Source organism: Petromyzon marinus, chromosome 4 (genome assembly GCF_048934315.1).
Source record: "Petromyzon marinus isolate PM22_M1 ecotype Great Lakes invasive population chromosome 4, UKy_Petmar_22M1.pri1.0, whole genome shotgun sequence".
In the NCBI taxonomy this organism is placed as follows: Eukaryota; Metazoa; Chordata; class Hyperoartia; order Petromyzontiformes; family Petromyzontidae; genus Petromyzon; species Petromyzon marinus.
In genome coordinates, this window is record NC_133670.1 from 563241 (window position 1) to 586488 (window position 23248).

Consider the following 23248-nt stretch of genomic DNA (forward strand, 5'->3'; position numbering starts at 1 on the left):
GCTGTAAGCGCGCTCGCCAGTAAATCTCCGCACCGCCCGTAAACAAACAGGCGCGGCGTGTGTTTCCCTCCCACCCGCGCTCCACGTGTGCAGACAATAACAAACACGCCCCTACCCTCTGCCCGTAAACAAACCAATCGCACGCGAGGGGGTTGGAGCCGGGGGACGGGCTGGCAGGGTTTCTGCCGTGCGCGCGCCGCTGATTGGGGACGCTCGCTTGGCTCTGAGTTAAAGGTCCCGCTCAAACAGTCGCGCGATACGCGCGCGCTCGGCGCTTTAACTAGCTACCTCGCGATTAGACACTTGTGCGGGTGCGTGACCACGACACAGTCACCCAGGTACGCGATCGCTAAGCACTATTGTGAGCAATCGTGCGGGCACGTAAACACCCCACGCTTCGTCTCGAGGTGCACAGCCGCGCATACACGTAGACACGCAGCGCACACTGCCCTCCACTTCACACTCCCAAAAGACCACGCAACACAGTTTTATCCCTCCACTAGCGAATTTTATTTACCTGTGATGGTATGGTCAGTGGACGCTAATCTATCCCTCGGAGGTCTTCCAGTCGATTTCTCCTACCGATCGCCCCGCTTTCTATCCTGGATTTAAAACGCCTAAACTTACGCCTCTCTCACTCGTACTTACTTCTCCCCGATGTACTGACCGCTGTAAGGGGATGAGGCGGCGAGCCTGTCGATGCTGGAGTACGTCTCACGGACGTCTCGGATGGCTGACTCTCCTGCTCCCGGGACCGCGATGATCTTGAAGAAGAAGAACCCCCTTGCTACCCCAATCCCCCTCCTTTTACCCTACCTACAACAAAGGAATTTTGCTCTTTCAGACCCTTGGCCTCCCGTCAAATCAGGGGCTCGGATTCTCCCGCCCTATCGATGCCCGGATCCCAGCTCGGGCGACGTCGCCGCAGTGATCTCACCGACGTCCGCTCTCTGTTCTCCCGCTACCAGTCCACTGACCCGTGCTTGTGCGTGTGTGGCTCCACTCGTGGTGGTTCGATGGCCCTTCTCGTGACCATGCAACTTTAATATTAGGTCGCGGCGCCGCAGTGCATGTCAGCTACAGGGGGAAGATCGCCCAATTTCCCGGCCGCAGGAAACCATGAAGTTCGATCCCACTAGGGACTTCTGGACAAAAACCTATCAGCCGGGTGACCTCCCCTCCCAGCTCTACTTGGGGCGTGTGTACGTTCGTGTGGGGGGGAGGGGGGGGTTGGTGAGGGTGCGCCACGTCAGCATCGACATCCCCCGGTGGCGGCTTTGCGGCGGTGGGCACGACCTCGGCAGAGCGGCCCTGCTGCAGCGGCCTCACGACTGTGCAGTGTCCAAAACGCGGACGTCTGAGAAGGCACCGGCTCCGGGAGAGTGGCGGGAAATCTGCGGCATCGGTGACGGCGTCGCGGTGGTGGGCGCAGTTCCGCTGGAGCGGCTCCGCTGCGGGGGCACCACACAGCCCCCCGAGGTGCCAGTCCCCGTCCCGGGTTGACTGGAGCACCTCGCCTGGGTTGCCCCTACAAGGTAGCGCCGCGGGGTCCGCGGGACTCGCCCGGCTCTCGTGGCTGGTCTCGGCGGTGGTGGCTCCGTCTCTCGGGGTTCCGGCGGCGGTCTCCTTCTCCACTCCAATGGTTCCCTCCGGCCCTGGGTACCTGCGGGCTGGGAGACAAACTCGGGGGCGGTAGGGTTCAGGGGCGCCGTCCTCGTCTCTCCTGGCTTGGGCCGGGACCCCCTGGGGCCCGGGACCCCGTGGGGCCAATATACTCTGCGAGGCCCCCAGGTATCGGGGGTGTGGGGACCCCGGGGTTTCGGAGTCTTTGAACGGCGGGGTTCTCCCTCGCTGTGGCCGCCCTCCATGGTTTAAGTCGCCGAACATTAACTACCATCTCCCGGCCCCTCTCTCCCCCCTGAATCAGTATCGTCCAGGGGGAGATCTGTCGCCCCACCGTCCAGGGCCCCCGCCAGTAGGTGGCTAACTTCCCCACCTGCCCGGCCCCGACGCGAGGGGTGTGCAGCCACACCTTAGAGCCCGCCGAGTAGAAGGGGGGCTCCATCCGGGGTCGGGCGCCCCGCTCCTGCCGCCGGTGTGCGGTCTCGCCTTGCGGGTAGGCACGGACCCTAGCTTCTCGCAGGGTCCCCATCAAGTGCTCCACGGGGTGGCTCCCTTCCTCCTCTTGCGGCGGAGGGACACCGAACAGCAGATCTGTAGGCAGGCGAGACTCGCGACCAAACATCATTAGGAACGGGGTCTGTCCCATGGATGTGTGTACTGTGGTGGCGTAGGCGAACAGCGCATTGGGGAGGTGTTCGTCCCAGTCCCGTTGATTCGTGGCCGCCATGCGTTTATGCTTCCCGGCTAGGGTCTGGTTCATTCTCTCTACCATCCCATTTGCCTGGGGGTGATACGCCGTAGTTCGGTCCTTCTGGATCCCGAACTCCCGGCACAGTGCCTGGAATAGTTCTGCCTCGAACTCACTACCCTGGTCAGTAATGACCCATTCGGGGATCCCGTGCTTCAGTACGTAGTGTTCCACGAACGCTCGGGCCACTACGAGGGCTGTCTTATTGGGGATGGCTACCGCTACGGGATAGCGTGTGAAGTACTCCACCGCTACGAGAATATATCGGTTGCCCCGGTGGGATCGCGGGAATGGCCCCTGCAGGTCGATCCCGACCAACTGGTTCGTCCGGCTGATGCGGAACGGCCTCAGGGGTACCTGGTATCGCGCCGGTTTCAGCCCGCATTGCTGACACGCGCGGCAGCCCTGCACCCAGGCGGCCACGTCTTGTGCCAACTTGGGCCAGAGATACTGGCGGCGCAGGGTTTCACGAGTGCGCCGTTCTCCATCATGGCCCCCGAGCGGGTGGTCGTGCACTAGTCTCAGCAGCTGGGGTCGCATCTGGGCGGGGACGCAGATGCACCCTGGCTGGCCGGCTTCGGTTAGCTCCCGTACCACCCCGTTCTGCACGCACAATCGGGCATACAAACCATTCCAGGGCCCTGGTAGGGTGTCTTCTTTCTCCCGTAGGGCCGCCTCCACCGCCGCTAGATCTGGATCCCGCAGCTGGATCCGCCTCAGCTGCTCGCCGTCCAGGCTCGGGAAGGCGCAGCCGACGTCCTCCTGGATCCGATCGGGTGGGGTTGAGCGACCCGTCGGGCCCCGGGGTGTGGGCTCCGTGTCCGCCGAGTGGTCCCCCGGGTCCCTGGTTCCTCCTACCGGGGTCTCTGTGGCACATACTGCACTGCCTCTCACCGGGGGAGGGTTAGTCTCGGTGCGCTCCTGGGGTCCACCACCTGCCGGCAATGGCCCCCCGTGAAGCACAGGCAAGCTTCCTCCGCCCTTGTCTCGGTGCCCACCGCGGGCCGCCTCGACAGGGCGTTTGCGTGCGTGCGCCCAGCTCGGTACTCTATTTGCAGGTTGTACTCCTGCAGCTGCGCCAGCCACCGGGCCATCTGCCTGCCCCCGCGGTTCCTTGAATGTAAGGAGAAACTGCAGGGCATAATGGTCAGTGCGTACCCGACATTTCCTGCCGTACAAATACCGTCGGAATTGTTTACACGCGAAGACCACGGCATACAGTTCTTGACGGGTCACGCAATAATTCAGCTCAGCCCCACTCAGGGTTCGACTGGCGTATGCGATGACCCGCTCCATCCCACCCTGCACCTGTGACAGCACCGCGTCCAGCCCACTGCTGCAGGTGTCGGTGTCTAAGATAAAATCCGTGGTGAAATCGGGGAAAGCGAGGGTAGGGGTGTGGGTGAGGTGTTCTTTGAGGGTGGTGAAGGCCGTTTGGCAGGCCTCCGTCCATCGATAGGGGTTCTTAGGGGAGGTGAGTTGGGTGAGGGGGCGTGAAATCTCGCTGAATCCCTTAACAAATCGATGATAATAGGTGGCGAGTCCCAAGAATGACCTGATCTCCGTCAGATTCCTGGGCCGTGGCCATTCCACTACGGTGCGCACCTTTTCCAGATCGGTGCGCACCCCCGCCTCCCTGACTCGGTGTCCGAGGTACCCTACCTCTCGCTGCACAATGTAGCACTTAAGCGGCTTGAGCTTGAGATGGGCTGCTCGTAGTCGCTGGAACACCTCTCGCAACCTGGACCAGTGCTCGGACAGAGATCTGCTGAACACTATCACGTCGTCCAGGTAAATCAGGCACTGTTCCCACTGTAAGCCCCGCATTACCAACTCCATCAACCGCTGGAACGTCGCGGGCGCGTTAGTGAGTCCGAACGGCAGCACTCGAAACTAAAACAGCCCCATTGGGGTGGTGAACGCGGTTTTCGGCCGATCCTCCTCCGCCATCTCCACCTGCCAGTACCCGGACGCCAGATCGAGGGTGGAAAAATACCGTGCTCCTGCGAGGCTGTCAAAGGTGTCGTCGATGCGCGGTATGGGGAAGGCGTCGCCGAGGGTGACTGCGTTCAATTTTCGGTAATCAACGCAGAATCGGGTCGACCCGTATTTTTTCGTCACTAGTACCACTGGGGCAGACCAGGGGCTCGTCGAGGGCTGAATTATGTTATCACGTAGCATGTCTGCGACTGCCTCCTTGATCTGGGTCCGTTCGGGCGCGCCCACCCGGTATGCAGGGAGTTTGATCGGTCGGGCTGCACCTGTGTCAATTTGGTGCTTAACAAGGTCTGTTCGGCCTACATCTGAATCGTGCTCACTGAACACGTCGGCGTACTCCCGTAACAACCCGCGCAGCTGATCGGCCTCCCCCTTAGGTAAATCTGCCCAAGGCACATGTAACGCATCATGCAGGGGAGCGATCTCGGCCCGGGGGGTTGGGCCGACCTGCCAGGCCAGATCCTGGTTGTCCTCGGAGTGGCCAGGGTCTTCCACCCAGAGTGCAAACACCGAGTCGTTAGAGTGGCGCGCATGCAGGGGGTGTATGGTGGCTACTGTGGTGCGTCGTTGTAGCATCGCCGGGGTACTGTGTGGGTTAAACACCCGCATGAACAGTCAGCCCCCACCTGCGTTTACCAGCGTGGCCGACCCTACGACTCCGTACCGCGCTGCCAACTCTGGGTGAGGAGTTAGCATTACCTCGCCCGATGGTCGGTGTGTGGGGTCGGCGGAGGGGGTTGCCACTGGCACCAGCATCTCGGCGAGCGGCCAGATGGTGACGGCCGACACCAGCGTAGCGGCCACGGGTGTGAAGCAAGGGCGATTCGGCTCGGGTCCCAGGAACGGGATCCGCTCCCCGCTGCCCTCCACGGCGGCGCATCGCTGGTGGGGCTGCACGTTGAGCCCCAGCTTTTCCAGGAGGTCTGTACCTGCAATACACTCATGGCACAACACACTCGAGACGTAGAATTCCTGGGTGCACACCTGGTTTCCGAGACGGACCTCGAGGGAGATCCTTCCCAGCCACCCCATCCCGGCTCCGCTCGCTGTGTGCAGCGCGCAATCCGGGGCCTGCAGGCGACTCACGTCAACCCCGAGCACGCTGCAGTGCACGGCGCTCACGAGTGAGGCTACGGCTCCCGTGTCCAGTAGGATCCGGGTGCGCTGCCCGTTCACCTGTCCTTCCACCAGCGACGTGGCCCCCGTGATTCCTGCCACCAGCTCCCGTAGCCAGTCGCCCGTCCTCACCACCGTCCTTGGGTGTTGTGCCGGCACCTGTGTGGGTGTCACTTGCTCACCATTATTATTATCGCCGTTTTGTTTCGGGACCTCGTTGATTGCACCTCTAGGTGGTCTACTCTCTAGGGGGCGCTGGCGTTTAACCCTGGCGCCTTTCTAGCACGGGCGATCTGGGGACAGTCCCTCACCAGATGACCTCGCTGGTCGCACAGGTAACATGCTCAGGGAAGGGCGGCGGCCCCGTAGGAGCCTCCCTGCCCGCTCCCTCTTTCCCCTCCCGTACGCCGCTGCCCAGACTCCGCCTCTAGTCGGGCTACCCTCCCAGCCAGCCCTCCCACCTCGGTCTGAACCGTCTCCACCGTAGTTTGCAGCGCAGTCATATGTGCCCGTACTTGGGTTACCTTGTTGTCCACTTGGGTTATTCTTTCACCTACTTGGGTTACCTTGTTGTCGATCCCCCCGATGCCTGTCTGTATCCCCGCTACCCATCCCGGGGTTGTTTTGGGGGATGCCGGAGGCTCCCTTTCCCGACCCCTTACCATCCTGGCGAGCTCCTGTTCCTCCTCTTCCTCCTCGGTGGACAGACTTGCGATGGTGCGCTCCCGTCCCAGTCCTCGGAGCTGTGCGCGTTCGCTAGAAATTCTTTCACATTTGCGCGCGCGCTCGACAAGGGCATTAAAGGGGAGGCGCGTACAGTTCATGTCTGGCTGCCACCACACCGTCCGCGTTAAGCATCGTTGGATTTTCTCTGCGGCCAGCTCCTCAATCACTTCCGTCGTGTACCCCGGGCGTGCGATCTTTGTTAGCTCGCGCAAATCCTCGGCATAATCGCGCAGGTCCTCGCCGGGTTGGTGACGGCGTGCCTCTAAGGCCGCTTTTGCCTCCTCCTCATCGCGCGTACCAAAACGCAGATCAAGTCGGCGCATCAGCTCCTCTAGCTGTGTCTGCACGCTTGCGGGTAGGGCTTCCACAAAATCGGCTGCCCGCCCATCCAAATTCATATTAAGTTGACATAACACCTGCGCGTCCGTCCACCCATTAATTTCCTTAGCCCCTAGGACGTTGCGGGCAAATGCTTTCCACGAAGGTGTACCCCGGCCGGTGAATATATGCCTTATTTTCGCGTGGGGTAACGCGGGGGTTCGTACCGCTTCTGACGCCAAACTGTGGGGGCTACCGTCCCCCGCCATCACTGAATTGTCGGGGCCGTTGCCCACCGACTCCCCCGTTCCACTCATACCGCTACCCCCCGGCTGCTCTGTCAGGTCCAGACTACCGACCCCTAACGTCTCACCCCCCTGTACCTCTGCCTGGGATGTCGAGCGCGTTTGCATAGTTTAATTAGCGGCTCATACGCTTTGCGCTTGCGATGCGCTACACTGTGCAACGGCGGGGTGGGGCTGTAAACACGCTCGCCAGTAAATCTCCGCACCCCCGTAAACAAACAGGCGCGGCGTGTGTTTCCCTCCCACCCGCGCTCCACGTGTGCCGACAATAACAAACACGCCCCTACCCTCTGCCCGTAAACAAACCAATCGCACGCGAGGGGGTTGGAGCCGGGGGACGGGTGGGCGGGGTTTCTGCCGTGCGCGCGCCGCTGATTGGGGACGCTCGCTTGGCTCTGAGTTAAAGGTCCCGCTCAAACAGTCGCGCGAATACGCGCGCGCTCGGCGCTTTAACTAGCTACCTCGCGATTAGACACTTGTGCGGGTGCGTGACCGCGACACAGCCACCCAGGTACGCGATCGCTAAGCACTATTCTGAGCAATCGTGCGGGCACGTAAACACCCCACGCTTCGTCTCGAGGTGCAAAGCCGCGCATACACGTAGACACCCAGCGCACACTGCCCCCCACTTCACACTCCCAAAAGACCACGCAACACAGTTTTATCCCCCCACTAGCGAATTTTATTTACCTGTGATGGTATGGTCAGTGGACGCTAATCTATCCCTCGGAGGTCTTCGAGTCGATTTCTCCTACCGATCGCCCCGCTCTCTATCCTGGGTTTAAAACGCCCAAACTTGCGCCTCTCTCACTCGTACTTACTTCTCCCCGATGTACTGACCGCTGTAAGGGGATGAGGCGGCGAGCCTGTCGATGCTGGAGTACGTCTCATGGACGTCTCGGATGGCTGACTCTCCTGCTCCCGGGACCGCGATGATCTTGAAGAAGAAGAACCCCCTTGCTACCCCAATCCCCCTCCTTTTACCCTACCTACAACAAAGGAATTTTGCTCTTTCAGACCCTTGGACTCCCGTCCAATCAGGGGCTCGGATTCTCCCGCCATATCGATGCCCGGATCCCAGCTCGGGTGACGTCGCCGCAGTGATCTCACCGACGTCCGCTCTCTGTTCTCCCGCTACCAGTCCACTGATCCGTGCTTGTGCATGTGTGGCTCCACTCGCGGTGGTTCGATGGCCCTTGCCGTGACCATGCAACTTTAATATTAGGTCGCGGTGCCACAGTGTATGTCAGCTACAGGGGGAAGATCGCCCAATTTCCCGGCTGCAGGAAACCATGAAGTTCGATCCCACTAGGGACTTCTGGACAAAAACCAGCCAGGTGACCTCCCCTCCCGGCTCTACGTGGGGCGTGTGTACGTTCGTGTGGGGGGGAGGGGGAGTGGTGAGGGTGCGCCGCGTCGGCGTCGACATCCCCCGGTGGCGGCTTTGCGGCGGTGGGCACGACCTCGGCAGAGCGGCCCTGCTGCAGCGGCTTCACGACTGTGCAGTGGCCAAAAGGCGGACGTCTGAGAAGGCACTGGCTCTGGGAGAGTGGCAGGAAATCCACGGCATCGGTGATGGCGTCGCAGTGGTGGGCGCGGTTCCGCTGGAGCGGCTCCGCTGCGGCGGCACCACAAGAGTATCAATTATATAAACATACAATTCACAGTTATGCAATAAACGGAGAATTGATCGAGAGTCTAGCCTTGGAAATGTTCAAAATATCACTTGAGAGAGACAAAATATTCCAGTGAAACTACCACAGTTCAGATATAGAACTTATTGCTTGTAAATAAATGATTGCGGCTGAAGGCAGCGCGAGTGTGAGTGGATGACAGACCGATATTGACTGTAAGAACTGCTGTCAAAGTCGGTAATCTGCGTGGGCTCCCATTGGCTTCCCGACCTGGACCCCCCGGATCCTTGCCTCAAAACTCACTCCATATCCATCACCCCTACTACAACAGCTAGCACGACTACTTCCACCACAACAATAACCACCATCACCACCACCATTAACAACAGCCGTTCGCCACCAAGTGGTAGTGATGCCACCACGCCGCTTTTGCCCCACGAGGTGCACCACCACACTGCCATAACTGCTACAACCACAAAACAAAGATCCTATGTATAGCCTTAACAGACTGGAGGAGCAAGTGCGAGCGCCTATGAACGCCGGCATGGCAGACGAGGGGGTGGGTGGCCAGCACCACGCCTGGTCACCTTTGTCTCCCTAGTGGCGATGATAACACCACACCAGGTATTAATTTGAGGCAGAGTCGACCGAGGAGAAGCCCAAGACCGATTCAGATAATTGTCACTGGTGTTGGCCATGAGGGCAGTATGCTAACCACTCCACTATTGCTCCCCATCGCAGCAATCACCATCACCGCCACACCACCACAAATACCCTAATTACTGTCAGAACCATTGTTAAGAATAATTGGGGTGGGCCCGGGGTTACAGGGTTCTCAGTTCTGTTGGGTCTGCTCAGTTCATGTCCTGCGTGGGCCCCATTGACTGTAAACGCCCCCCCCCCTTCCTCAGGCGAGCACTAATCTGGGACACAAGGCCCCTTGAGTTCGCTGGACTCTACAGGCACCACAGTAATTCATTTAGACCACTTACTCAATGTGGGTTTCCAGAAGCATGTGGCAGCAACAAACATTGATTATTGTACATTATTGATGAGTCGTAATGATGACATAACTGGTCTTTAGTTGTGTCTTAGTGTTACTGCTGCCTACTGAGATGATCACATTCTCAGTTCTGTTGAGTTGACGGTCTGGATAATAACTTTGTACAAGCAATGCACACCTCTGTGTGTGGTTAAGTCAAGGCACCACAGTGTCCTTGTGGCAGCTTATGGCGTATTCATCCAGATGGCATCTCAGCTGTCGTGGGAAATGTTACGTGACCCCCTGCCATGAGGGCGTAATTAGTGGCTACTGGGACCCTAAACCAAAGTCCATTTGCCAGGCTGCAACCTTTCAATACTTAAGTACGTATTGGATCGTATACAGCAAACAATTCCCTCTCGCGGAGTTAGCTATTGTGGTTTTACAGTTTCACGCCAATCAAGCCCTGGTAACTCGACCATATGCGGTTCCTGTAACGATACAACTTGCAATGATTTCGTGTGTCGCCGGCAGGCCGGCTAAATAGACAACAATAATAATAAATTTCCAGACGATGAGAAGATACTCTGTCTTCATAATAAGTGGTCGACTCCACTTCAGATGGGCACCAGAGGTTTGTGAAACAGCAACGCTTTATGTGCGTGCCTGCAATCATGAACAGACACACCCTCTATCACCCTCCACGTCACACAACACCTCAGCTCAGTCCCTCAGCACGGAGTCCATCCCAAATCTCAATAATGATAACAGAAATGTATCATATCTAAAAACATTTAACATACGTATTATTTAACAAGAAATATTTAAATATTTAACATCAAACATCTGTCCAAAACATCTGTAGCGTCTCCTAAATTTCCTAGTCCCTGAAAACAGTAATCAGTTTTATGTAAAATTATATATGTAAAATGGGAAAATCATACTTTACTGACAATAAACAATTATTTTTTCTTATACTGTATCCAAATCAGGATAGCAATCTCTGCCAAATCACCTATTCCCCTCACCCCAACGTTCAAGCTCTAATTCGGCCATTTTGTGCATTTTTAACGAACAGCACAACGTAACACAATTCATTACATTAAATGTAATGAATTGTGCATTAAATGTCATGAATTATCACAAAAACTATTTTCATGACTTAATCGTTCTGATCTTCTTCCAACTCCGTTCTATATATTGATTCTAGTTGTAACCAGCCTCCAAAACAGCATGAGAGTGATCGAACGTAAGCCAACGGCATTAGGACATGAAAGTAACTTTAAGCTGCTCGTTCTAGTGCAGGTCCTCGTTGCTGGGCTTCCAGGGACCGGTGGAAGTGGTCCTGATGGGGTTTTCCTCTCCGGAGGAGGAGAATGAGAAGACGTCGGAGGAAGTCCGCTCGTTGCGGGTGAAGCCGATTACTCCATGGTCCTTAAGCGCTGGGATCCTGTGGGCAGAGAGTCAGTAGATGCCTGAGGGACAACGTCCCCTAGTCCTTGGCCCGGCTCGCCGGGTACGCCTGACACACAGCCTTCGGTTAGTGGAGATGAAGCGAGACTGTCGGGTGGATAAAAAGGTTTAAATCACAACGCATGCATGAACTAGCGCCAGCGGCCGATCTGAATGCGTACACTCTGCGGGGCCTTCTAGCTCAATGATTGTGACTGGACCCTGCCAGGGCTTGTACAGTTTCAGGGATGTACCCAATGGAACTTGGGGGCAGTGGAGCCAAGCCTTATCACCCGGCTCCCATTTAGTCCCTGATTCCCGGAGAGTAACCAGCCGTTCATTCGCGGCCTGCCTCAGGCCCGAATTCCCCCGAGAAGCTTCCCTAGCCTCTGACAAGTGCTTGAGGGTAAGGCGCATGGGGTCGGCCAGTTTGCTTTTCCCCAGCTCCGGGTTCAATTGAACTTGGATGGGTGGATCATATTCCCTCCCATACATAAGGAAAAATGTCGAGAAGCTGGTGGATGCATGCGGGGCCAATCTGTACACTGTGAGAACACCAGGAACGTGCAGGTCCCAGTCAGACTGATCCTCAGTGACCTGGTGACACAGCATGGATGTTAGAGTCCTGTGTAGGCATTCCACCATGCCATCAGTCTGTGGGTGATAGGGTGAGGTGCGGACCTTTTTTGTGCCCAACAGGCCGTATACTTCCTTGAGTAATTTAGAAGATACATTTCTGCATTAGTCCGTAAGGAGACGTTCCAGGGATCCTTTATCCAAAACGTACCCGTGGAGGAAAGCATCAGTAATGGTGGCAGCCGACTGGTCCGGCACCGGCCAGGCCATCGGCCACCGTGAAAGGTACTCGACACCCACTAATAAATATTTATTACCCCGCGGGGTGGTGTGTAACGGACCAAGCATGTCGAGTGCCAAGAGCTCGTTGACACGGGGCACACTGATTGATTTCAAGGGGGGACAAGCCATTTTGGGTGGTGGTTTCCGACACGCACATTCCGTGCATCCCCTCAAGACATTTTGTACTTCTCCCGCCATGCCCGGCCAAAAAAAATGCAGGCGGAGCGTAGACAAGGTCTTTGGGACACCGTAATGTATTACGCGTTCATGCATCGCCCATGTCAGTTTACCCCGCAAGACGGTTGGAACCACTATATTGTACTGTTGCAACTCAGCATCCCATTTCATCAACAGGCCCCCTGAAATGATCACCGAAGACCCGACTCATCGGTTCCCATCTGCCTCAGAGTCGTTAATACGGCGTCTAATTTTAATTACCAAGGCGTCCTCCACCTGGAATTGCTCCCACTCAGTGTTTGAGAGGCCGAGCGTACGATCCCACATGTTGGGCGCTTCTGTGTGCGCAGCATCTGCTGCAGCGACGACAGACCGTGGTGGTACTGTATTGGCGGACTTGCATCGCCCCGTGCCTGAAATGCATGCACACCTGTCACTGGGTGGCAATTGTGACAGGGCGTCAGGATTTGTGTGGCGGACACCCTTTCTGTAGGATACAACGAAGGAATAGTCCTGAAGGACTTCCAGCCAGTAGGAAAGTTGACCCGATGGCTGTTCGACAGGCAACGCGTACTGCAAGGCTGCGTGGTCCAAGCGCACAGCGAATTGCTGTCCATAAAGGTACGGACGGTACTTCTGGATGAAAAATACTATGGCCAGCAATTTTCTGCGTGTAACGCAGTAGCGCTGCTCCGCAGCAGACAGCACCCTACTGCCGTAAGCAACCACCCGCTCAATACCGTCCACAACCTGCGATAATACAGTGCCTATGCCGGTGTTACTGGCGTCTGTGTCGAGGATGAAGGGAACAGAAAAATTGGGGTACCGAAGGGGAGGTGCGTTGGCAAGGCTGAATGCAGCGCAGCAAATGCAGCTTCCTCCTCCCCCCACCGAAATTTCTGTCCCTTGGACGTGAGGACATGAAGTGGCTTGGCGATTGTAGCGAATCCAGGGACAAAACGTCTATAGTACAACGCAAATCCAACGAAACTCCGTACCTCACCCACCGACGTGGGGGTTGGTCATGTGAGCACGCACGCAGTTTTGTCGAGATCCAACGAGATCCCAGATTCGCTGACAATGTGACCGAGGTACTGGACAGATCTTTGCAACAGGTGGCATTTCTGAGGTTTAAATTTTAATTTTGCGACCCACATTTTGAGAAAAACCGCCCGAAACCTTCCTAGGTGTTCTTTGAATGTACGGCTGAAAACAGTGACGTCGTCCAGGTAAATCAGACACGCGTCCCATTAAAGTCCCGCCAACACCAATTCCATCAATCTTTGGAAAGTAGCCGGTGCCGAGTTAAGACCCATCGGAAGCCGGTTGAATTCGAAAAGGCCTTGTGGTGTGCGGAAAGCGGTCTTAGGTTTGGAGCTATTGTCGAGAGGCAACTGCCAAAACCCCAATTGTAAATCAAGTGTGGAGAAAAACTTCGCCCCTGACAAAGCATCTAACGAGTCATCCATCCGCAGGAGCAGGTACGCATCTGCTACAGAAACTTTGATAAGCGTAGACTCCCATCCTGCTTTTTGATGAGCACAATGGGGGCAACCCCACGGACTGTTGGACGGGGAAATAATATCGGCGGCCAACATCTCGTCAACTGCACAGCGCACATAGTTCTTCTCTTTGGGGCTTAATCTGCACGGATTTGCCGAATAGGAACGGAGTCTCCCGTATCAATATGGTGGTGTAACAGGGGCGTGCAGCCAATATCATATTTAGTTTTACTGAAAACATTGGCAAACTCCTCTAGAAGCGCACGCAATTCAAGTCTCTGTTCTGTTGATAAATCGTTGCTCTCCGCGCAGAGCGCATCAAGCCATGCCACATCACCTTGCTCAGTCTGTCCTGCAGCCGATGTGATGGCCACATTCCCACCAATTTCACAATCGATGGCCACATTCCCGCCAATTTCACTATCGCAACATGCGGGCGATGCGTAAGCCAAACAGCGCCCTCTTGAATGACTGATGCAACCGAACACATGTTTAAAACTTGGATAAACGGTTCTTATTTGCCACCAAGGTCTACGCAAAGAATAAGCTTTCTCCCCGAGCAGCCTTGTTGGAGGGAACCAACAACATCCCTTCCTTGGAATGTTGCCTATCAAGGTGTTTCTTTAAGCGCAAGGGAATTAGCATGTGTGCGCCGGGGGGGATTTTAACAGTACGGGTGGCCATCGCCAGATCTGATGTATTTGCCGTGCGGAAGAAATTTGGCGATGTTAAAAATGCCATTCGGCAATCTGAAGGTAATTCTATGCAGCCTTGACCGATAAGGATCTTCAGGGGCATTTTGTCTATAAAATCTGTTCCCAATAAACAAGGTATAGCCAGAGACGTGGAAACAAGCACAGGGCCCGTCAAGCTAATGTCGCCGATGCATACTGTCGCTATTAACTGTCCAATAATCCCCAATGATTGACCGTTTGCAGCAAAATACGGGATATCAACAGGCAAAATGGCGTGAGATTTTGGCGGCAAACTGACGTAAATAATCTAAAAAATGATTGTCGCTGATGCACCTGTATCCACAAGTAACCGTACCTCAATCCCATCGGTAGTCCCAATGACACTGGACGACACTGCTGCTGCAGCAATGACCCAAGGCGTGCAATTGCGCGGGACACCGCGGCCAACCTTCACCCGCAACAACGCGTCCCACCCGTGACGTGCCCCGACTCGCACCGACGACCCACGATCCCAAACTCGATGCAAGAGGTGGATGTGTGGGCTGTGTGAGGTGCACCGCAACTTGCCTGTGGGCCCCGATGAGAGGATTGTAGTACGGCGGCGATGTGGGAGGTCTTGCCCGTAGAGTGCGGCAGCCAATGGAGACGTGTCCCGGCAGGCCGCATTTAAAGCACACCACCGGCCCGTCCCTCTGGTGGGAGGAAGGCTCCGTTGGGTGTCCTTGGTCACTGTGTGGCCTCGCATCTGCCCTCCTTCCCATACCCCTGGAGAAGGAAGCGCAGGCTCTTGGTGATGCTCCATCTTAGGCCGCTCCGCCCTCCGGGGTGGTTAGGACGCCTGCAGCCACATCGGAGCGTTGCTGAATGCTGAAGTGTGCCTCCAGGCACCGCGCAATTCTGAGCGAGGAGAGGTCATCGTCGTCCATCGCAGGCAGCACAACCCATAGTTCCCGGGCGAGCTGGAGCATCGTTTCCAGAACTCGCGAGTCCCTACCGACCTGGTCCATCCAGGGGTAGGCTGACTTTGCTAGCGCCAGAAGCGCGCTGCGAAAGGCGAGAGCCGTCTCGGCCTCCCCCCGCCTCCGTGTGGCGAACTTCTGGTGCTTGTGCGACTGGGGAGTGTAGATTAGCGCCATCTGAGCCAGAGCTTGGGACAGAGAGGGCTTGTCCTCTTCGGGAATAGCATCGAACGCAGCCAGAGCTTCGTTGTCCAACGCCGTTGGCAGCACACGTAGCGCCTCCTCCTCCGTCCAGTTGGCTAGCTTGTAAGTGGCGGTAAATCGACGTCTGAATGCTTCCCAATCGCTGCCAGTTGCTGTAAATTCCTTGACGAATGGTAGTCTCTTCTTGAGTCCACGGTCCTGGGATAGCGCTGTCGGTGGAACTTGAAATTGGGCGGGAAGTATTTCACGCCCGCTGTCCAAATTGGCAGGCACTTGCGCTGCTTGCGTCCCTCAGGTTTTCCGTGCGTGGGAAACGGCGGCGGTGGAAGTCCGGGGCATTGGACGGGCATCCTCTCGTCTTCCTCCTGCTGTTTAACGGCACCTAAGGCAGTGACGGCGGCCAGGTCTCCCATAATGTCTTTCTTGGTACGGCACTCACTCCTTGGAGGCGGCAGTGTGGTGAGATTTCGGTCTTCTCCCCGCGTCGGCGGCATAACAGTGTCCTGCTCCATCTCCGGGTCCTGAGCACCCGCGTCGATTGTGAGGGGAGCCCCGTTGTCGTGGTCGTCCTGCTTCCTCCTTGTTAACATGACTGAACTACGCTATCACCAACTATTATAACTTCTTACACCAGATGTAGTGCTCTTCAATTAAATCACACACTACGTGGTTGGAGGCAATCCGTTTATTAATCAGGACCTTTTCGGAGCTGGTTCTATAATTGGTGTAGACGTCCTTGTCACTACGTAATCCCTTAAATTGAGGCTATTGCAGCTCCACGACCCGACGACGTGACCCGACCAACCGAACGTTACTCAATCGACCCTCGATCATCTCCGTGCTCCCCTTTTATCCTGTTGAGTGCTCTATCCCCCTAGTGGCGGATATACCATCATGACACTCGACCCTCAATCATCTCCGCGCCTTTCCTTCACCCTGTTCAGCGCTCTATCCCCCTAGTGGCGGTTATACTGTCCCTACACCTGTAATCATGACCAGACACACCATTATCACCCTCCACATCACACAACACCTCAGCGCACTCCCTCAGTTCATGGGAGTACCAGTGTTGATATTCTAGACCCAATTAGTATTTTATAAATTGAAATCAACTTTGATATCAAAGTTTCAATTGTGAATATCTTCATCACCGTCAATAAATAAATCAAGAGTCAATTAACATTACCAAATCCGTCAGTCGAATAACATTCAAGATTAATTAAAGTTACATTTTATATTTTATTTGGAGCTAAAGTAGTATCTCACCAGCACGGAGTCCACCCCAAATCTAAACTTTCTGGTGTGCCCTGTACTCTCAATAATCTACACCCTGCTGGACATGGCCTGCTGTGCACGTGAGACTTGGGTTCTTATCTTGGATCATCATTGCCTTCACTTATAATTATTAACAAACGCACATGGCAACCTGTAGCGATTACAGCAGCAAATGTAATACAAAACGGCTCCTGAAGTGTCATATGCTGCAACACGCTGCAGAGTGCACAATAATACGTGCGATTCATCACGGGCGTAGGGGTGCTATGGGGAATAAACACATGGCACGGGAAGGTGTGGTTCACCCACACCTTGGTTGCTACAACAACGTCCGCTAAGGCTCCAGTGGGTATAAAGTGCGGGGAGCCAGGGAGCTCGGGGCAGAGTGTGGGGCCCGAGGCTGAAGCAACCAGTGAAGAAAGAAGGCCAGCTAGGTGAGACCCTGGAACTCCTGTGACCGCTGCCCTTTTCAGGGCCGGCACAGCAAGCCAGTGGTGCGGCCCCAGAGCCCCAAAGTCAGAGTCCTTCTAAGGGCCGGTCTGGTCGGCGGGGTGCCGAGATCTGTGCCTAACCAGGGCCGGATCTGATAGCCTCCCTTAGAGCCCTACCAGGAGGAACTGGGAGCCTAGAGCTTAGGCTAGAGAGCCTGGGGTGTGTTCCTGAGTTATACGGGTGGAGGGGCCGCTACCCCTTCTAGTGTAACCCTTGTTAAGGTTTAAATAAATAGTGCTGCTTCTATTCTGCCGTCTCCGTGTCCTGGAACCCACTACAACTGGTGTCATAAGTGGTCTTAAAATGGACACAAGGAGTACAAACCGATCACAGGAACCCCAGGAGGAGGACGGCTCGCCTGGGATTGCGCCAGAGGCCGCGGCCGACGATCCTGGGATGCCCCAGACGCCCCAACAGCAGCCGCCGCTGGAGGAGTGGCCGCCGATGGAGGACGGGTTGCAGGCGGCTCACTCTCGACTGGCTGAGCTGCTGTATGCCGCGGCTTCCACGCTGGAGGAAATCAACCGCGCGGGGCTGCGGGCGCAAAGGGTGGCAGAGAGACGAACGCCATTCAACGGCATTTCCCGCCGAAACACAGCCACCAGATTTCGGATTTGCCGCCATGACAGTGTCCGCCACGGCGATTGGAGAGTCGCAGCTCCACGTGGACGCTGTGGGCCAATCAGCGGTGGTGACGTCATCACCAACGGACGCCCGCTGTCAGGACCAATCGGAGGGCGCATCGTCATCACCTGCGCGACCGCCGATGGGTGTCCCCAGCCCCTCCAACACCGGCGGAGAGGCCGGAAATGGCGCGCGGCACCTCTCAGAGACGAAGCCATCGTTTCAACAACGCCTGCCGGTGTTGAAGGAGTTCGTTTCAGACGGCGGCGACTGGGGGGCCTTTCAACGCCGCTTTCTCACTCATCAAGAAATGGCCGGCTGGACGGACAACGAGGCGTTGAGTGTGCTATCGGCCATGCTGGACGATGACGCCCTTGCTATGCTCATCACAGCTCCCAGATCAACGTGATCTACGCTACAGTCGGCGCTCCAGGTCCTCACCATAGTCTACGGGCCATGGTCGGACTGCCGCAAACTTTTCCACGAGCGGTGCAGGGGCCAGAAGGAGCCACCGCTGGCATATCGCACGGCTCTCCTGGCCCTCGCAAAAGCGGCTTTCCCGCGGATGGACGGCGAAGGGGTGGACGCGATGGTGACGGAGAAGCTCCTGGCGTTGGCCCAGGAGCTACAGATCGTCATCGTCGCAGAGGACGACGCGGACATGTGCTCCTTGCGGGCAGCAAGACACATCCACGCGCACCTGATAGCGCAGCATCGATCACCTCTCGTCCCCAAGGGCGCAGCTGCGGTGTGCGCTGGGACGCCGACCATCCCCCCCTCCGAGGAGGTCTTCGCGGCGGGTCGCCCGGTGGAGTGGAGATCCGGAGGGAAGCCGGCTCGGACAACACTGGATCGCCAGGAGCACCCCAAGGCGCTCATCACGTGCTACAACTGTGGCCACAAGGGCCACGTGGCTGCGGAATGCCGGGCGCCTCGTCAACGACAGCCGGGACGGTCGGACAGCGCTACAGCCTACAGGCCTCCGCATCGCAACCCGGCAAGTCGCGGCACCCCACATGCTCGGCCTGTGCACACACCTGTCCCCACCTCGCGTGTTTCGGTGTACGGGCCTCGGGGTACGCCCATTGGTTTGTTGGGTGGCGGCGGGGTCGAGAGGGTGCTCGGGCCGGGGCAGTGGACGGAATTGGCCCACCGCATTGTTGCTGCGTCGGCAGGCTCGTCCGTGGTCGCGGGTCGCATTGACGGGGTCGAGGTGCGTATCCTCGTCGATACGGGAGCTTCGGCGACCATTGTGTCAGACTTGATTTATAATATTCTTCCCGTTCAAAGCCGCCCCTTGCTCCCAGTCACCGTTCCGTGTTACGCAGCGAATGGGGGTTCGCTGGGTATCATAGGCCAAATTCGAGAACAAATTTGCATTGGCGATATCAAACTCTCCGGGCCGATATTAGTCTCGTCCTCGCTGGCGGTTCCGTGCTTGTTGGGGACGGACTTTTTGGGCAAAATGCCGATTAAAATTCTAATTGATCAGGGTTGCATCGAGCTTCCCTCGGGCCGATGGGTAACATTCCTGCCTTCTCCTGTCACCTCAAGGGCAGCGTGCGCGTCGATACAAGCGTTCGTCACACGGACGGTGCGTGTACCTCCCGGGGCGCAAATGCTCGTGCCGCTTCGCTTACGTCGGCCTTTCGTGCCCGGTGTTCTGGACCAGGGAATTCTGTTTGGGCCCTCGAGGGCTGGGGAAAACGGGCTGGATCTGGTGGCCGCTCAAACGCTCGTTAAGGGGAGCAATGACCCGTTTATCTTCGTCCTTAACGTTGGCGTACAGACGGCCGTCGTTCCTCAGGGAACTGTGCTCGCGCACGCGACGCCGGTCCCCGTGGTAGACACGGTTATGGGTAATGTGGGGACCGATCCTCTGGCTCAACCGCATCCTGAGGGGGGCGATAGTTGGATGGACGCACTATGTTCGGGCACGAGTGATCTGTCCGACTCCCAGCGTGCCGGCCTATGCACCCTTCTGACGGAATTTTCCGATGTCTTTAGTAAACACAAATATGACATTGGGTGCACGAAATTGTTGCGTCACCACATTGACACGGGTGACAATGCCCCGGTACGCCAGAATCCTTTTCGGTTAAGTCCGGCCGAAAAAGATCATGTCAAATCGGCAGTGGATGACATGCTGGCTGCAGACATTATAGCCCCTTCCACCAGTCCATGGGGAGCACCCACAGTGCTTGTCAAAAAGCACGATGGGTCCTTGCGATTCTGTGTGGATTTTCGCCGCCTTAATAAGATCTCCGTGGCCGACGCGTATCCACTTCCCCGGATGGACGAATCTCTGGATGCTCTGGCTGGTGCACGTTTTTTTTCTATGTTGGACTTGTTATCCGGATTCTGGCAACTCCCATTGGATGATGAGTCCAAGCCAAAGACTGCGTTTCGCACACCACACGGCCTATTCCAATTTAACCGGTTACCTATGGGATTACACTCCGCTCCGGCGACATTTCAGCGCCTTATGGAACTGGTTTTGGCTGGCTTACAGTGGAACGTCTGTTTGATCTATCTGGATGACGTCATCGTGTTCAGCAAGACATTTGATGAACACCTTTTGCGCTTGCGCGCCGTGTTCCTCAAAATGCGTGCTGCGAATTTGAAATTTAAGCCGCAAAAGTGCCACCTGCTACGGGAATCCGTACGCTATTTGGGGCACATCGTCAGCCGCTCGGGCATATCCACCGATCCCGTAAAGACGCAGTGTGTCAGCTCCTGGCCAACCCCCACCTCGGTGGCTGAGGTCAGGAGTTTCATTGGATTTGCGTCTTATTACCGGCGGTTCGTCGCGGATTTCGTGACCATTGCTAAGCCCTTACACGCTCTGACGGCGAAGGGAGTGAAATTTCACTGGGGCCAGGAGGAGGAGGTCGCTTTTTGTTCCCTTCGCGACGCTCTCGTGCGGGCCCCTCCATTGAGCTACCCCGATTTTTCGGAACCCTTCCTGCTCGATACAGATGCCAGCAATACGGGTATTGGGGGTGTGCTCTCACAGGTGATCTGTGGTGTGGAACGCGTCGTGGCTTATGGCAGTAGGGTTTTGTCTCTGGCGGAACAGAGATACTGCGTCACGCGTCGGGAACTCTTGGCTATTGTATTTTTTATGCAACAGTATCGCCCATACCTGTACGGTCGGCATTTCACTGTCCGTACGGACCATGCGGCATTACAATATGCCTTGCGGGTGACGCAGCCTTCGGGGCAATTGTCCCGATGGCTCGAAATCCTTCAGGATTATGATTTCACGACCACATATCGGAAGGGTGCTCGGCACACTAATGCGGATGCGCTGTCTCGCCTGCCGCCCGCCTCAGATTGTGCTTGTCTCAGGGGATCGGGGCGTTGTAAGCCGCCAGAGGATAGCCCCCCCTTAGATATCCCGGTTCTCGCTGCTGCCACTGAGGACCCCTTGCCTGAGGGTCCTGTCGGGGAGGGAGGTGCGGACTCCTTGCTGGGGTTGTCTGTTGCGGAATGGGGGTGCCTCCAGATGGAGGACGCATCCCTCCTCGCGTTGCGTAGTCGCGCAGGGGGTTCCGTGCGGAGGGTCGCGGGGATTGATTCGTACGGGCTGCTCCAGGGGCTCCTAATGCGTTGGGATGGGAGGGCCTGCCGTCACAGGCTTGTGGTGCCATCCGCTTTGCGGGGTAAGGCCGTTTGGGCCGCACACGAGCGGCTTTTGCACCTGGGGACCCACAAGACCCTTGCCGTGCTCCAGCTGGATTTCTTCTGGCCGGGTATGGCAAGGGATGTGGATGACCTCCTGGGTGCATGCACTCAGTGCGCCCAACGAAAACCACCAGCGAAAGGCGCCTGCCCACCGCTACAATCTATCACGGTCTCTCGGGTTAACGAACTCGTCGCACTCGACATATTGGGGCCCTTCCCTGCGACCCCTAGGGGTAACAAGTACCTGCTGGTTGGCGTGGAATATTTCACCCAATGGCCTATGGCATGGCCTCTCGCTAACCAGTCAGTAGCAGCCGTTGCCGAGGCCTTTGTCCAGGGCTATGTCCTCGACAAGGGTGCTCCCGAATGGCTGCTGACTGACCAAGGGAAGAACTTCTCTGGCGTCCTTCTGCACGAGGTGTGCGCTTCTTGGTACGAAAAAGATTCGCACTTCCCCCTATCACCCACAAACCGATGGCATGGTGGAGCGGCTGCATAGGATGCTCACATCTATGTTGTGTCACCAGGTGTGTGACTCCCAGACCGATTGGGACCTTCACATTCCGGGGGTTTTGGCCGCCTATAGAATGGCTTCTCACGCGGCAACCGGCTTCTCGCCGTTCTTTTTGATGTACGGTCGCGACGTTGACCCACCAATTGCGACTCAGCTCCGTGTCTCGGAAACCAGCAGAAAATCGAAATTGGCCGACCACGTTCAATTTTATATCCTGAGGTTGACCGAGGCACGGGAGGCAGCGGCCCAAAACTCTTCCTCTCGGCAGAAGGCCAACGAGAGGTTGCGATCGCGCCAATCACGCACACATGCGTGGAAGCCAGGCGATCAAGCCTGGCTGCACTGCCCTCAGGTGCCATTGGCGACCTCGCCGAAATTGTTGAGGCCTTGGAGGGGCCCTGTGGTTATTGTGAAGGTTATGCGGCCGCAGTGCGTTCGTATCCAGTGGGGGAAACGCCGCTGGCACGTACACCCCTCGCGTCTGAAGCCGTTTGTGGTGCCGCGCGTCCCTCCACCACATTACACGGGTCGAGCATGTGATGTGTCCGCTGACTCCCGGACGGCGTCTTCGTCACCTGCCCTTGATGCTTCGCTAACTGTTCCACCTTCAGGCGCCTCAAGAATGACGGCTTCCAGCACGCCTGCGCCACCCGGTGGGGACGGAGTTTGCCCTTCCGGGGTGATGGAAGACGGTGCACCTGCACAGCCGGTGCCCACTGCCGGGCCGACCGGACCCTGCCCCTACGATGGACCCGCAAAACGGACTCGCGCCAAAACGCGCCGCTTGTTGTAATAATGGTTCTTGTTACTCTTGTTGTTCACTGTTAAATTTTCTTGCTGCGTTGATGGGGGGGGGGGGGGGGGGTACAATGTATATGTGTATATAGTGTAATTTTGTATAGGTGGGTTGGGTTATTTATTTGGGTGTTCGTTCTTATGAGGCACGCACGGGTGGGGGTTTGTTGTGTTTATTGTTCGAGTATTGTTGCAGCCGGGACGGCTGTGGGTTACACGGGAGGGGGTGATGTAGGGGTGCTATGGGGAATAAACACATGGCACGGGAAGGTGTGGTTCACCCACACCTTGGTGGCTACAACAACGTCCGCTAAGGCTCCAGTGGGTATAAAGTGCGGGGAGCCAGGGAGCTTGGGGCACAGTGTGGGGCCCGAGGCTGAAGCAACCAGTGAAGAAAGAAGGCCAGCTAGGTGAGACCCTGGAACTCCTGTGACCGCTGCCCTTTTCAGGGCCGGCACAACAAGCCAGTGGTGCGGCCCCAGAGCCCCAGAGTCTAACCAGGGCCGGATCTGATAGCCTCCCTTAGAGCCCTACCAGGAGGAACTGGGAGCCTAGAGCTTAGGC